Genomic DNA, 17,150 nt, shown 5'->3' with positions numbered 1-17,150 from the left:
CCTAAGGACATGATCTATAAGGCAGACTTTTCCAGTGGAGGGTCATGATTCAGCTAGTTTACACATAATTTAAACAGCAGTTGGCCTAATACCCTGAAGTGGAATTTGAGGTACTTGTAGTCCAAGAGTGTAATACCATAAATTACTGTTTGTGTTAAGCACTCTAGAGACCTGCAGGAGAGGCCAGTGGGACACGTAATGCCCCTTCCATTCCTTTTTCAACAGGCAAGTGAAGTTAAAAGCTCAAGGAAGATTAAGAAAGCAGTTTCACTTAGAGCAAAACTGCCTTTTAACGTTTCATTGGGAAAGTTTTGTTTAATAAGAGTTGTTATAATATTTGTTTGCCCAGACTCTGTATTTGGATTTGTTTTAATGGCCTATTCCAATAACAATGGGCATAATAAAAATATCTTCATTAGAACAAGCTAATGAATTGACTTTTGCACATACTGGTGTTCTACATTTTGTGTAAGCTCAGTGCAGAACTGCCTTCAGTTACTTTAAACAGTTTTTAAGGTACAGGGAATTTGTCTCTGCTATAGCATCTAAATGGCTTTGTCGAGCAGAACTGATGTCTCACAATGCCTTTAGAGGCAGCAAATTGAGCATAAATGAGTTGAATTCATGTCTTTTCTGACTATTTTGGCACAACCTGTCTGTGGACTGAAGTGTGACTGTCACCACACCCAAGAAGAGAGGGTTGTTTACTGCAAAATTTCTGATGTACACAGAGGCTGGGATTTCCAGTTCAGTACCACAGCACATGGCAGGGTGGAAGGTGGCAGAGAGTGTCCTGCTGCTCTTCTGCTTTTCAGTGTTTACAGTCAGACCTTACTTTTTGTAGCATATGATTGGAGAAAACTTCAGCAGAGTTTTTTGCAGGGCTTTTTTTGCTTTTTTTCCTGTACAGTTTCCTTGCGGGAACTGTTTGTGTCAGTGCAGAAGGGTAGTATGCGTAGGAGTAAATGTTTGGACAGAAGGCAGCGAGGAGCACAACTGCTCCAAGAGTGTGTTAAATCAAATGTGAAACTATTTATGTGACTAATGATAGAGTAACATCAGATCTGCAGTGTTTGAATGGCTGTGGCTCTGAAAAATGGTTTTCAGCCTCTGAGGTGGGGAGTAATTTAAGTGCATTAGCAAAGTTTTTAAAGAAACAGAAGCTATAATATAGATTGTTGGGATTTTTAAGTAGCTGTACTTTAATGTGATTGAGTCAAAACTGTAGAAAACTTACTCTCTCATAGGGTGATAACTAAAATTATAGGTCATGGTTGGATATGGTTTTCCCCCAGAGGGTAGTTGGGCACTGGAACAGCCTCATCAGGGAAGCAGTCACAGCACCAAGCATGAGTTCCAGAAGTTTTTTTGGACAATTATCTGAGATGCATGGTGAAATTCTTGGGGCTGTTCCATGCAGGTCCAGAAGCTGGACTAAATGATGCCTGTGGGCTTCTTACAACTCAGGAAAAACATGAAGTAGTATGTTCGAATAATCAGTATTAAGCATAACTAAGCATATAACTATTAAGTATGTACATTCAAAAGATATTTTTCCTTTAAAGCACTTAAAAACATTTGTGTAGGGAATGTGAACGGTGTTCTGAGTTTAAGCAAAATATATGAAGATGGTGTTCAAGTAGGTGGGCAGAGTTGTTATTTACACAGTTTGGATTCTGAAAGTCTTTCCTGTAGATCTTTAAGCCTACAAAAACCATAGTGAAATCCAGTCTTAACTGCAAGGTGTTTGCATGACTGGATTTTGGTTTTCTGTTTTTGTTGTGCGTGATTTTTTTGATTCAAAAGTGGATTCTGTTTCTAGGGGACAAGAATTTCAGCGCACCTGTAAAAACCTGTGTGCTCCATACCGTTAACCTTGATCTGCTTGTGGAAAGCTCTGTTCCTCTGCTTTGCAGTGTGTGCCGAGCTGCCCCCATCCCTGCTGTCTGTCTGCTGCTGGATCTCTGCCTGCCCAGCCACCAGACTGGTTTTAGCACTGCTTTGTCTTGGTTCCTTTATTGCCTGTGGTGTGGGCAAGGAGCCAGGCAAGGCTGCAGCCAAATGATTCAGAATGTAAAATGTCTTCCAGGTCTGCTTCAGTGCTTTACCTTGAGCTTCTCGCAGTCACCTTTTGTACAGGCATCCTGCCGTTTGGGAGAGTCACTCCTTTCCACAGAGCCATTAAACTTTGGCAAGTTTTGGGGGGGGGTGATGATTCTTCCACATCTCTAATTAATTTCTTCTTTATAGGCAATTATCTTTTTTTTTTTTTTTACCTGCATCTAGGTTGCATTATTGCTATTTTTAGTTCAGTATTAGGCTTTAGCATCTCTTCAAGTTGAGCAGTTATATCATTTTAAAACATTTTTATCTCCAAATTTTTGGTGTATTATTAAAATAAATGTGTGCATTGCAGTGCCTTTTGGCATAATATGTAAGGTCAAAGTATAACTACCCTTTAGTTTAAGGTACATTGGAGATGTAATTCTAACTGCTTTATCCCTTTTAACTTAAATAACCATAAGAACAGAGGTGTCTCCTATGGAAGAAAGGGCTTCATCAATATCTAGATGTCCTTTGTAATCCAGAAGTTTCAGCAGCCAGGGAAACTCCGTGCTGCAGTTGATAAAGCTTTTGGATGTCCTGCTGCATCTTTACAATTTACTGTAATCAAATTACAGCAGAATAATTACTGGGCAGAATTGCCCAGTTGGTGTTTCGCAGGACACAAGGAATGAAATGATGTCCCAGCCATGACCAATTTCAGGTTGAGGTAAGTGTGTCTGAAGTGGTTGCCAAAAAAGGTTGTCAATAGCCTGAACACAGGAAATCAGTGATTAAAAAAGCAAACAAACAAAAATCTGATGGATTCTGTTCCTGTATTTGTCTTTCTTCCCAGCTGCCCTCCACAAACCACAAATACTGTTGGAAGGATATTTGGAAGAAATGCCATCATGTGCCTGTTCTCTCTTTCAGTGCTTTCTTGGGTTAATTCCATTCTGCTATTGGTACTGCTCCTCAAAACTACTTGTTTTATTCTTTGCTCATTAGAAATATACAGTGGCTTGCACTTTCTGCATTTACAGAGCTGTACTTTTCTCGAGGAGTGAACAGATGAATCAAAGTACCAGAGGCCACCTCCAATGGGTTTGTGAGACAGCTCTGTAGTGTGTGTTACTTTTTGTAGTAGAGATGTAGACAGAGAAGTTACACAGCTGCCCTCTAGCTAACCCTCAATCTGGCTTTTAACTGCAAGTCTCTTCCATATTTCTGAATCATGTCCAAGCCAATCCAACTGTGGTCAGCAGCTCAGTGGCTTTGCTCTGCAGATACTATTTATCAGGTCTTTTTTACTTTTTTTTTTTTGTCTGACACTGGTTAAATGATATGTGAAATTGAAGGATTCATTCTCAATTTCCAAATGCAATCTGTTGCCACTTGTTCTTTTCATTTTTAAATTACTTTATTTTTAAGATCTCTCTCCCCACAGTTAAGATTCCTAACAAGTATAGAAGAGGTTGTACTTTTTCCTGTCCTTCAGGAGAAAAAGATGAACTGCAGTCTTTTTTTTGCCGCTCTTCAGAGAGGGAAATAATTACATTTCATATCTCTGTTTGATATGAAAACACATAATATTCTTGTAATTTGTCTTGCTGAAGGTACTGTCTTGTAGTTAATCTTTTATTTATTCTCCCATTGTTTATGTATTTGGTTTTGTATTTATGAATCATTACATGTAATTTACTCCCAGAACTGAGAAATTTACGCATTTGTTTATTATGTCAATCCAGGTTCAAGGCTGTTTTATTCTTTTACAGACAGAGTATCCTAACTAAATTTAGAAAAGGTTACTATTAAGTTAAGCACTGAAGCAGTAAAGTGCCCTTGCTCTCCTTTGGGTTACTTCCTTTTTGTAGGAAGTTGCTGCTTCATGCTCAGCTTTATCATTATTGTACTGCAGGAGTGGCAGGACTGGAGCTCCTCAAAGCATAATCAAAGGCCAAGATCTGTTAGGACTGATGTTTCCACTGTTCTGCAACCTTATTTTCTGATTTTTATTAACTTTTTTGGTATTTGGGATACTTTCACCTGCTCCTGGAGTGGAAATACAAAGGCTAGCTAGCCTTGCAAATGTTTGGGAGACAGTGTGATCTAACATGTGGGTGTTTTGAGAGTAACTCTACTTTGACAACTCGAAAACCTGATAAATGATTTAGAAGTGAATAAAAATTTACTTAATTGACTCTCTAAGCATATATGCTCTTTAAAACATCTATATTTTGCATTTTTAAGTCATTATGGGACTTGAGATGAAGATGAAAAACCCTACAAAAGGAGAATTCTAAATAAATGTAATTTTAATATTTCTAAATTCAACCAAAAATCTACTTTGGCAGGAACATTAAAGTTTTGGTCTGTTAAAAAATAAAAATTAAAAAATGAAAGGGTATCAGACCTGAATACCCAAATAAGTCATGTTTCAATGATGCAGAATAACAAAAAATAAAGGTTTGCTGTGTTACGGATTTTTACACTAGGACATTTTTTGGAAAAAATATTGAAGTGTCTCTCTGAAGTTTGTCACACCTATAATAAAAGCATTTTTGGAAAAAAAAAAAAATAGGAACATTAAGACTAATGGTATTTAATTTTAAACTTTTAGCTTCTGCTGTGAGGTTCATGACTCTGTGGTGGTACGTAGGGATTCTGTCACAGGCCCTCTTCCTCAATCTGCCTGCATCCCTTGTTCTTTGAGAAGGTTTTGTTTTCCTGGGTGAACTTAGTGCTTTTTGCAGACTTATTGCTCTGACAGTAACTCTCTAGCATGTCCATTATCATGTGTTTGCTCAGCCATACTGGACATGAATATGCAAGACTCTCTAAAAAAGGATTTGTGCCAGAATGCTCCTGTGGCTCTGGCAGGGGTGTCAGCAGCTCGGGGTGAGGTGACAGCCCAAAGGGTGGCTGTTCTGTTACAGAGATCTCTGAAGAGTTCTCTGCCACCTTTAAATAAATGGCATGGCTCAGTGCTTTTGCAATTTTCCCTCACTAAGGCGCTGTGTGTTTGAATTGTTATTCACACAACGTTCCAAGAGATCCCTGAACAAGTGTTCATCTAAAACTGCCAGTCTTAAAGCTCCATTTATTCCTCCCCTCCGCTGAGGAGATAAAAATTAAAACATGCCTCTGAATATTCTTCTACACATCTTGATTGTTTTACTTTGTGGACATTCACTCAAAACACAGAGTGTGTTTCCAGGTGTTGGCTTCCCAGCACCTGCTTCTGCATTTTTATACATACATGTATATATATATATATATATGGTCTCTCTCCAGTGTTTTATCCTTGAGTGCTAAATGGAGGCAGAAATGTCTTCTCCTGAACATCAGTCTCTGTGTGTCTGCCCTCCCATCTATAAAACGAAAGTGAGCTATGAAGGTGGCAAGCCTTTATTATGTGATTAAAGAAGGTGTCAAATATTGTGATAATGGCAGTTCTATGGATATTTAAGAACTGATAGCTAATCCAGGTGATCTTCTGGTAAGTCAATTGCCATTCACCTTACAGAAATGATTTACTGCAGTTTAGAGAATTTCTGTTATTCAGATAAGCCATCTTAATTGCACGGATAATGGCTTATTGACAGCTACAAGATAAAACATAGAATTTTAACCTTGAGTCAAAGTGGTAATTTGTTACAAATTTAAAGGCAAGTCTATATTTTTTTATTTCTTTGCTTTGGAGAGTGATCACATTGCTTGTAAAAATATCCCTGACTGATAACATGATAAGACTGACTCTTTATTTGCCAATATCACCAGACTCTTCTTATACACCTTGGACTGCACTCACGGTCATCCTTTGTGCTCACATTTCCATGCTGCTGGGTAGGTATCTTTTCAACAGCAGAAATGTTATTAACTCTTGCTGATGAAGATGCACAGATCTCTGGTTAGCAGTCTATTGAATAAAGATAGTTGTCAAAATTAACTTTTTCGATAAGGGGAGGTAGCAATGTCTACCAACAACTTTCCATTTATCATCAAGGAAATTCTATAGGATTTGGTTACTGACTTTTTGAGCTTTGAAAATGTACCAATTTGAAACCATCTCAATACAGATAAGTAAAAACAAGTATCAAAAAAGATTGTTTGTATAAGTAAAAAAACCAAAATGTTTTGACTTGGAGATGAAAAGTGCAGATCTTCTAAAGCAATGAAGTATCAATTTATGATTTTGATCAACATATTGTAAGGGAGTATTCACGAAACAGGCAGATCAATAGATGTAAATATCACAAGTGAGGTTGTTAATGACCCTGAGCAAAGCAAAGATTTGCTTTCCTGTGAATGAATATTCAGTGCTGGAAACCTTGGACATAGTCCTGGAATTACAGCTATGTACAAAAAAGACCCCCCAAACGCCCCTGTCTTGGTTTGAAAGACAAGTATCTGCTAAAGAAGGCAGAATCCTCCCTTGGAATGGAAAATATAGACACCCTCCCTTCCATATTATTATAATTTTGAAATTAAGGGACTCTCAGGCAAAGATATGGGGATAGGAGTAACAGTTCTTTACTAGTATGTATAATAAAGCAAACAAACACTAATGACAGCATTAACAACACACAGAACCAAAGGTATAGTGGTGAATTGTTCCTCCTTTTATTCTAGGCATTTGGAAGAGAATCTCTGGGTTTCAAATTTCTTAAATGAAAAATAAGAGTATAATTTGTCCTTTGACCTTGCATGAGTGAACTACGCCCTGTTCACAGAGCAACATGAGGGAATATGAGCTGCCCTCAATATCGAACAGATTAATTTCATCTCAGATGGTAAGCTAGGACCATTTGAAAGAGGGAATACTTGCTTCTGTTAAGGAAGGCACAGCATGTCATAGTGGTAAACAAAATGAAGAAAAAGTAGCAGAGGTTTGGCAGAGAGATGGGGAATTTCTGTCCACAAATACACTGTAGTACTTCATGGCTCCAGTACTCCCAGCTTCCAACATTGCTTCCTCTTCAGTTTCTTTTCAGTTTATCAAGGCATGTATTTTCACATGTAATTTTCTCTCCTAGCTTATATAATGCTTTATGCTTTCAGTTTGCAAGGAAACTGCTAATTAGTCACTTTAATTTTCATCTCTTCCCTCCCCATATTTCTTCTTCATGTTTTTTTCTTTATATGTAGAAATCTGTGTTGCAGTTCACATTGGTATTTACATTGAGGTTTCTTCAAGAAAGGTTTTTCTCAGGTGTTCTCAATGCTGCTGTTCTTTGGCTGCCTCCTTTTTTTTCTTTTATAAGCAGAGTCCAAGATGTAAGAATTCAGTAGCAGTCCTTTTTGTCCACCTGCAGGAGACAGTGGAGAGTGCACATCTATGTATCTGCCTATGCAGTAAAGCAATTTTCAATGAAGAATGAACTTTGCTTGAGTTTTCTTGCATACATTTTCTATTAAAACAGAATGGGTTTTAGATGGATGTGGAAAACTACAGCTAAAGATGCAAAGTGTTTGAGTAGGATAATTATAACACTGGCTGGTAATGACTATTCCCTGTTAAAGAAATCTTCATATGCTTCTGCATTTCTCAGTAATTTGCTTTGTGCTCATTTTTTACCAAAAAAAATTTGCAACTGAAGTAGAAGCAAGCTGTTTAGGATGGTAATTTCACACAAGCTTAGTTTTTTTCAGTAGTCCTAGCTATTTCTTTTTAAATGAACTGTGAATTACGTAAACACCAGTAGAAATGCACAGTTTGCTCTCTTGAATTGTCATTCTCTGACTTTATAGCAACATTACATACTCTTGGAAAAGCAGTATTGACACAATGTTCATGAAGGTGTGTTTGTATATGAATCCAAAACATCAAGTATTTTAATTTTCTTTGGTGACTGCCAGTAGTATTTGCATGTGATTGTCCTGGAAGTAACTTAAGGAATCTGAACAGTTACTTGTGATTCCTAAAATCAGCAATGCTGGTCATAAAATCGGTATGTTGTTGGGGAAGGAGCAGGGCAGATGAGTGTTTGGTTTAGTTTAATTGTGGGATACAGGCTGTAGTTTCACACTGATGTTCCTGCTTTTGTTTTAACAGCTGATTCCTATGTTTGGCTTTTGGAAAAAGCATTTTCTCAAGTACATGAGTGCACTTTGTGTTCTGTGGTTTGCCCCCTTGAACAGAGTGTTGATAACTGTAGGAGAAGATTCTCCTGCTGTGTGTTACAGGGGTATCAGGAGTCAGTGAGTGCTGGTGGAGCTGTGTCTGTTAATGCAGAACAGCTGTCGGTTCGTGCCGACTGGTAGGGACAGATGTTACAGAAGTATGAACAGAGTTTAAGTTCAGTTAGCCTGCAATCTTCACCTGCACAAACAGATTTCAAAATCTCACTCAAAAGGGGTCACATTTGATACACTGTGAATTCATACGCTGAGTTCTTGAAACCTTGGTAGTGAAGCTTAAGTTTATTCGAGGACTGAGGTGCTGTGAAATGATAATAGTTTTGCTTCAGTGTTTTCAAATCTAGTCACTGTACCCAGAGCCATAGACCAGAATTGCTATCTCAGAACTGTAGACAAAAAAAAAAGGGAAAAGAAATGCCTGGCACAGGCATTTAAGCTGCTCAGTATGAAATTCTGGCAAGGGTCCATTTTCATTTTTTTAAATGTTGTACTTCCAAACTTTGAAGTTTGGTGTTTTGTGATTTTGTTTCGTGTTGTTTTGGGGTTTTTTTCCCCTTTTCTCCTTGTGCTCCCATTCCCCCCAGGTTTCAAGAGGATAGCTTAAAAATTTCTTTCTTTGAAAACATGACAGGTGTTAGTGTCTACTTTTCATATCCCTCTTCTTTTACATCTAGTCATTAAGTTATGGAATATAACATAATGTGATGTTACTAGTTGACTAAATTACCTCCCAATACTTTGGAGAATGATTCTCTATTTCCTTCTCTCCTCTGGTTCTGGAGGTTCAGCCCAGACCGGTGCCTGCCTGGGGATGGAGTTGCTGTGTGTAGTGGTTTAATATGCTTGTGAAGGGTGGGACGAGGCAGTCTTTTATTACCAAATATTGAAGTTGCCTCAGTGAGGGTTTTAAACTATGTGAAGATGAAAAAACTGTGAACATGACTTGCAGCATGTTCCAACTACACTGGAACTGTCCCAGTCCACAGTAGCCAGTAACATTCTGTGTGTGATGTGATCAGCGTTTCAGTCTAAACCTGGTGATCTCTCATGTTTTTAATAACTTACATGTTCTCTTTAGTCCCAACTGTAGTAGAAGGGACAGCTAGCACTTGTTAGCTTAGAAACTCTCTTATGTGTTAGTCTGTATTTCAGTACTTTCCAATAAATTACTCTAGGATGGATCACTTACCAAAATCTTGAAATAAGATTAGTAGTGACTGTAATGGGGTGCAAAACTTGAATGTTTCTCCTGAATAGACACGATAATGAACTATTTGAATATACACTGGATTTGAAAGACATAGATGAGGAGATTAATTTGTAATAAATATGATTTTGGTTCCCATGATTTTATGTCACTTCCCATATCTGTGCTTTTAACTTCATACCACAACCTTACCAAAATGGATGGATTCTTCAAACTATTCAGATAAGCTAAAGGAATGTAACGTGATAAAGCCTAAAACCCAATATAATCTTGTTTTCAAGATACTCCCTCTGAGATTCATTTAGTATAAGTGAGAAAGTGGATATTGCCAACTTTTCTCAATTTCGAAAATTGTTGAAATCACTTAATAAAGTCCATCTGATCTATATAAATAAAACTTAATACTGTTCTTGAGGCTGGCCAGTTAAAGCAAGGAATCTGAATGCATTAATGTTAATGAGAAATCTATTGATTTTAATATTAAGGGTTTGTGTTCAGGATCACGGATTTTAAGTCTTTGTTAAGTGAATGACACTTGTATGTCATTGTTTCAGAAGTATGTAATATGTTAATAAATTGATTATGAGAAAATAAATTATTGGAAATTTTTATGATAGTGATTTTTTCCATCATATAACCATTAGCATTGGAGCTAAATGCTGGTAGGAATTGGACTGTAAGAGACAAGAAAGCCAGCATATATAGCCTGCATAGCAATCTGTATGCTTAGAGTTTATACAAGCTTCTGGTTCTCCTTTGAGAGACAGCTGTGGAACAAGGGACCCCAAATTAAAGTATAAACTTGTTTGGACTCTAAGTCCTGCATTTCCATAACAGGATGATCTTTGCTAATTTTGTATCAATCTTTTACTTTAAAAGACATACTCCAATAAAAACAAAATGCCAAAAGCTTTTACAATTAGAAGAAAAAACCCAAACTGATTTCAGAGACTTAGGAAACCATTTGGAATGTCATAGTTCAGATCCCTTGAGGAAAAGTTGATTACATTTTTCATTTTGCATTTATAATAAATTGGACTGAGCTTTGAGAGGGACTGTAGCAAAGAATACATCTAGTGTGTGCTGTACAGGAATAATGAAAATACAGGAGCATGTGTAGGAAGCATTCTTCTCTTGCAGCTTGTTCCCTAGTAGCTACCCAGATTTTTATTGGTTGCTTTTGTCTAAATAGATATCTGGGGTTTTCATTTCTTCGTAATCGTCTTTGGAACATCAGTAATCAGCCTTTGAACTTCAATTAAGGTTAATGCACATTGAGGGAAGCACATGAAGTGGTCTTCTGGGACCTGTTGAGCATATGTGCACAATGGTATGTCTGATGCACTTTTCAGGATTGGCCAAGTGTACTTTGGTAGAGGAGAAAAATTATGCCTTTTGTTAAAATCTCGTGCCTCCATAACATATCTGCTAAATATGATGAGGTTTTACTCTTAAGTGGATCTAAACCTATTTCTAAAATTGATGTGCTTTGTTTGGAGATTTACCTTCAGAATACCTAATGAGTCTTTTGGTCTCTACCTTTTCTGTCAGCAGCACTTTTTACAATGTGATTATGAAAATGCAGTGAATGCAGTAAACATAACTGGAAAAAATTCAGAAGGTTTAACAAAAAGTTGCTGCTCTTTTGAGACCTGAAAATTTCAAATACATTCCCTCCCCATTAAAGAAAATACAAGGAAGGATTTGAAAATCATCTGCCAGTAATTAAATAAATAGGTTCTCCAGATTGCTGTAGGACAATCCACTCTTCCAGAGGAGAAACAGTGATGCCAGCATAGAAGTAACCACACTCTATGTCAGAAAATACCTTTCTTTTGACTGTATCCATCTATTCAAGAAAGGACTGTGTGTGAAATTCTGAGAAATTGCTCCTCCTGTAAATGAAAAGCTCAGGTGTCCAGTTATCCCTTCCACCAGAACTGGTTTATTGTTAAGAGCTGTTCTGTGTTTACCTGTCTGTGGTAAACCCCAGCGATACACTCTGTTGCTGTTAAAAACAGAATACTCACAAAGCTCCCCAGGTGCTCCATCATCCATCTAAAGGTAATGGGACAGGCAGAAATCTTGTTTTGATTCTATCTAGTTGATCAAATGGCTAATGGGATGTGAAATACAGAATACTCTTGTCTGCAGGATGTTTGCCATCTGTCTGTCCTTTGGAAGCAGATGAACATGTCTGAGCTCTTTGGGAGAGAACATGAAACCTTTCTACTAGCTCTGAGCATCTGACATTTGTAAGTTCTTGTACAGTGGAGTAAGAATTAGGCTGACAAGACTGAAATCATTAATGTTTTACTCACTGGTGCTTGTGGACTGGAAAAAGAAAGCTCCTCTTATATCTTGTGATTATTTTGTCATAATGAAGCAAATAATAGAACCAGTTTTTGCAGAAGAGGATGCTCTTGTGCTTGAAATGACTCCTTTTGTTTGGACAGTATAAACTTCAGTTTGTCCAATGAGTCATGTAATCCACTAATATGTATCAGCATAATTAAACATAATAAAAAATAATTGCTTACAAGTAAATATGCTGAGAAGTGCAATATTTTTTTTAAAAATTACGTTGTTCCTAATACTTTAAACGACATCTAGAGAACTATTTTTGTGGAACAAGTACATTTTCTGTTTGTCTGTGGTTTCTGAAGGTTGTTCCATTATCAACTTGTCTGAGGATTTATTGGTGCTTGCAACAATTTTAAACACATTTTCTTCATTGTTCTATTTCAGTACTGAAGTTTATTCTTGTTATACTTATTGGTGTTGATATTTCTTCTTGCTGTAAAACAAAAGTTGGTGATAACCTTGCCCAAAGAATTGTTTTTGCTGTCAGCTGTCTGAGTGATATCCCCTTGTTACCTGTTTACCCATCTCTATTTTCATTTTTTTCCTATTGAAAGGGACAGATAATTTTAGGAAATGGAAGAGTAAAAAATCACCTAGAAAAGTTTTGTGAAAACTGCTATGAAATGCATGAGTTTCATATAGATTTTCTGCTTCCTGGACTCTCTTTGATATTGATATTTATTGCAAAACACTAGTGTCTGCTTGTCCTTGATTCCTGCGAATACTTTTTGGCAGATCTACTGTATGAGAATGCTTTACCTGTAGTCTGAAAGACTTGTTGCTGTGGGCTGGAAAGCACTTGTCACAACAGTACTAGGCTTATACTGCTTGAGAGAGGGGAAGAAAAATATAGGGCATGTGTGACTCTTGTACCTTCCTGGTGGTTTCAGGAGTTTGTGGGAGAGCAGGGTGATCTGTCAGACCTCAGGAAGGCCTTTAGCCTTCAGATTGGGATGTTCCTGCCCATTCCATTTACAGAAGGAAAATCAGTGTATTGGAAGGTGAAGTCTTTTTTTAAGGCTGTGGCTTCCACCTGTTTTGGTGTTTGCCCAGTTTATTTCTGTCTTCTCTTCACCGGCACCAGGTGAGCCGCAGTGACACCTCTGGGCACTTCACTCACCTGGAGCCCTGGCTGCAGGCCCGAGGGTCTGCAGGTTTGGGCTCTGTCCCGTTGACAATACTGTCATCTCAGCAGCAGTGCCTGCTTTGGTGGGAAGATGGGAATTTTAGATGGAAGACCAGCTGTTTATGTGTTAGCCCTGCCCCATCCTCTGCAAAGTTGAAAAACTGCAAGAAGTAATTTTGTTTTTTCTACAGATTCACCTTCAGGAGGAAAGTATGGCTCTGGCTAATGAATGTTTTTGAAAATGTGGTGATGAATATAACCTTAAAAGTAAAGTTTTCCAGTGACTGAATGTTTTCCTTTATACTCCATTTGTGCTTCTGTGAATTGTAAAGCACAGGCATAGGCAAAGAACTTCAGTTGACAGAAAGTTTTGAATTTTGGTGAAGCCCATGGAGCTGTGTTAGTTTTGAGTTATTTTTCCTGAATGTTTTTGTAGTGCTAAATTCTATTTAAATGCTCTTGTGGCTTACAGTCCTACAGACTGTTGTATTATGTTTATAAACATAAAGAGCATATGTGTTTTCATAACCATGATTGAAAGTGCTGCTTTCCTAGCATGACAGTGCATGTTTGGGTCAGCACCTAAATATGTTCATTGAGGTGTCATTTTTAAATGATTTTACTGTTTCAGAGGAAAAAGGGTTTTGGCAAGTTAGTGTTGTAGTTACCTTCATACAAAAGGAAGGGAAAGTCCCTCCTAATATTAAGATGTTTACTTGGGTTTGTGTATTACCTAAGGCAGTCTTGTATTATCATAATTTTTTTCTCTCTTATGCCACATACTAAGGCAATATTTTCATGGAGTTTCGGTCTAAATCAGAAAAATATTTACAAAGCTGCTATTATATTCCAGTTTCTCATCTTTCCTTCAGAAATAACTTTATAAGCTTAAGTTTCATTTCAAGTCAGTGAATCACACATTCCTGTCTGCTGCAGCCCTTTTGAAACAGGCTTTAAGACATTTTGTGCTTCATTCTTTAAAGAATGTTACCCAATTTGCTTTAAAGGCTGGGATCTGAGATGGGGAAAAGACAAATCTTCATGTCTTCTGAAGCTAAATTTGCCTTTGTAGGGAAACTGTATGTGTGTGCAAGGGAAGGGACAGATTGGACTTGTATTTTTTATTATGGGGAGTGGATGGGTAGAAGCTGATCTTTTTAGGGAGGTTTTGTTGTAATTTTTTGTGGAATGAAAAAGAGGTATAAAATCAAAGATTCAGACTAGGTAATTATACTATAGTTATAGCCCGTGCCATTCAAAGGGACTGACTGGGAGGGAAACTCCAAATAAGTCCTCAGGAATATTTCTAAGAGGAAATAAGAGACAAAGGAGATGAGTTACATCCATGGCTTGTTTCTTTCCCTTCCTAAGTGTGTTCTCTTGGCTTGTCTGAGACAGCTCTAAATTTAGAAAACATATCAAACCCCAGCATTCTGCAGGAGCCTGCAGGCGTGTGAAGGCGCCTGTGTGGAAGTTCAGGCAGCGAGGGCTGCTTGTGCTGGCAGCTGGAAGTCTGCCACTCCATTTCATTGTTCATTGCCTTTGCTGCATAAGGCAGGAGACAGTCACCAACATGAGTGTCAGTGTTAAAAAGGAATTACTCAGTAATCTCTGCCACCCTTGCATTCCCCAGTCCAAATACCTGCCAACACCACGGTCGCCAAGGCCACTTGTTTCGTTGCACCCCTTGCCATTCTGCAGTTTCCTCCTTGCTGTGACAGGACCTCACCATGCAAACCAAGGGGTTAATGGCAGTGAAGAAAAAAGGAGATGGTGTTTGCTTTCTCTGTGACTGCTTAAAATTTGATATGACAGCTTAAACACTAACCTGCCCACAACATATGCCCATGTCAGTGTTCAGACTGTGGGTGTCATGTCTCCTGCTCAGGGTGTTCGTCTGTCACTGAAAAATTTTAGTGCAATAAAATTATTTTCTAAGCCTTTTCTCTCTTTTTTTTTTTCTTTTTGTTTCTTTTATCTCTGTCCTGAAGAAAATAACCTGATATTACCCAGATTTTCCTTAGTTTGTACCTGTCAGAACTCCACATTTTTTCAGTTAACTGTTTTGTGAAATCCTGTGTAGGTTTTCTATTTCCCAGTAGGGTTTGGTTTCTGGACAAAGCTGAAAAAAACTCTTCTTTGGAGTAAGGTGGAGAAACATTTTTTACCTAGGTGTGTCTTCCTGAGTGATGAGTAATGGAATGGCTTGGTCTACATTCCTATTCCCTAATGCCTCTCATTGTTAACAACAGCTTTACCCTAGAAAGTCAAGTGTTTTTTAGGGAGGACTCTGCCCTTGTGCACAGGGCTCCCTGCACCAGAAAGGGATTCTTTTACTTGCCTTCCTTTAGGCTCTTTACAAAACTTTTAACAGACTGCTCTGTTCCAGTGGTTTTGTATAATGAGATTTGTCAGAAACTCAATTTTTTTTTGCCAAAAAACACCTGCCTACCTTCCGTTACCAGAGAACAGCTTCCTTGCTCCTAAGAGTTTTATTCTTTGTCTTTGGAATATTATGAACAAAGATGTTGCAGGATATGTCTAAACATAACTTTGCTTTTCTGATTGAAAACTTAGCAGCTCTGTGTACAAGTCTGATAATTACCCTTGTGCCCCAAGCCTCACTGAGGAGATTGAAATTAACCTTGTGCTGTTTGGCTTGGTCTTTTGTAAATAGCAAAATTTTATGTAGCATTTAATCATCTGCTTTTTGAGTGTCTGAGAGGTTGGTGATGTTCATATCAGAGTTTGAGGGAATTGTAAATGTGGTTGCATGTAGCTGATTCTGTTTCCCTGTGTAATAACATTTTCTGTGTGAAGTGGAAGTACACTGATTAAGTGTTTTGATATTGTTTGTTGCCTAAACCACATCTGTGTTTTGTTCTACTAATGTTTTGTTGGAATTGAAATTATGAACATAGTTTTGGAAATACTGCCCATTTTTAGCTAAGTAGTCGATAAATTTTGGCTTTTATTATCATAGGTTACATCAGTGGTAATATATCCTTGCTCATGAGAAAGAAACATGCACGTAGTTACACTGTGTTTTAAACAAAATACTTGAATGGTGACCTCTAGAAATGTGGCCAGCCAGCTGCCCTGTGATGTGCCTGCAGAGCTTCTATTTAGAAGATGCTCTATGCAGTAACCATCTCAAATATGTTCCTTAGCAGTCTCTTGGATGAGGACAGGAATACACAAAAGGCATTCTGAAAAGGACATGTTATGGTCCCGTGATGGAGGAGAACTAAAGTGTTTGGCCTGGTGCTGTGTGCCAGAGTTATCTTAGAGGTGAAAGGAAGTCTTTTACTCAAAACTGACTGTGATAATTCATGAGGATGAACATCCTGAACAAAGCTGTGCTATTGCTTATAGATCCTAAACATATCTAATAGGTTTCTATGTTAAACCTGTAAGTTAAACACACTTGCAGTTGTTTAAAAAGATGAAATTCTAATGTTCCTCCTTATTATTTTATTTCAACTGAGTTGATTGTCCTCACTTACGCTGGTGAAAACCCCACAAGGTGCCTGCCCTGCCAGGAGAGCTGCTTGTGCATTCTCAGCTTTTGGGGACACTGATGAGTGTTGGAATTCCCCCATTAATGCCACTGCACTTTCCAGGGATGCTGCTGAAATCATTCCTAGAACTTGAGAGTCCTCTTGGGTGCTTTTTGGTTTCCCAGCCCGCTGTACATGCACAGCTTTCCATGTGGTGCTGCTGATAGTGCGGGCAGGGGATGCTCTGGGGGTGGGTGAGGTTTCCCCAGCCTTGCTGGTTGAGCTGCTGGGCACCAAATGCACTCTCTGGGCTTTGTATTGAAATCATGGCATGGAAATACATGGATAACTCCTTTCTGTGCTTATTGTGCTGTGCCCTCTCTCCTTAAATGCTCAGTAAAATCTGTAAAACAGTGATCTGGTACCTGTGCTTTAAGGAACAAATGGTTGTTTTTATGTCCATGGTGCTGTGTAAGTTTATTTAAACCATTAAACAGAGATTGCTTCTTCAATCTCAAAGGACTGTGTGAAGTCCTTTGCATCAGTGATTAGTGGAAAATAAAATTGAGGTTTTGTTGTTTTGTTGGGGTTTTTTTTAGTGTTTTTTTTTCCCCTAGCTGTAATCTCTCATGTGTTCCAACCTGAAAAGTATCAAATATTTACATGGAAATTTGGATAATGCTTCAATCCAATTTGCTTTAATTGGTATTGAACTTACTTGAAAAAGAGAGGTAAGCACCACAGGAAGCATTCATGAGCTGCATAAAGT

General features: G+C 38.0%; 1 protein-coding gene across 7 annotated transcripts in view; it reads left to right on the top strand.

Annotated features, from left to right (window-relative positions):
- The window catches only part of GULP1 (GULP PTB domain containing engulfment adaptor 1), a 185,977-nt gene that overhangs the window by 50,605 nt on the left and 118,222 nt on the right, over positions 1-17,150 (top strand). The window lies entirely within an intron of this gene.

Source organism: Pseudopodoces humilis, chromosome 8 (assembly GCF_049639895.1).
Source record: "Pseudopodoces humilis isolate 2021_Gansu_Grassland_sample_001 chromosome 8, ASM4963989v1, whole genome shotgun sequence".
NCBI classification, from domain to species: domain Eukaryota; kingdom Metazoa; phylum Chordata; class Aves; order Passeriformes; family Paridae; genus Pseudopodoces; species Pseudopodoces humilis.
The sequence above is the reverse complement of the archived record's forward strand: the minus strand, read 5'-3'. Positions and strand labels throughout refer to the sequence as shown.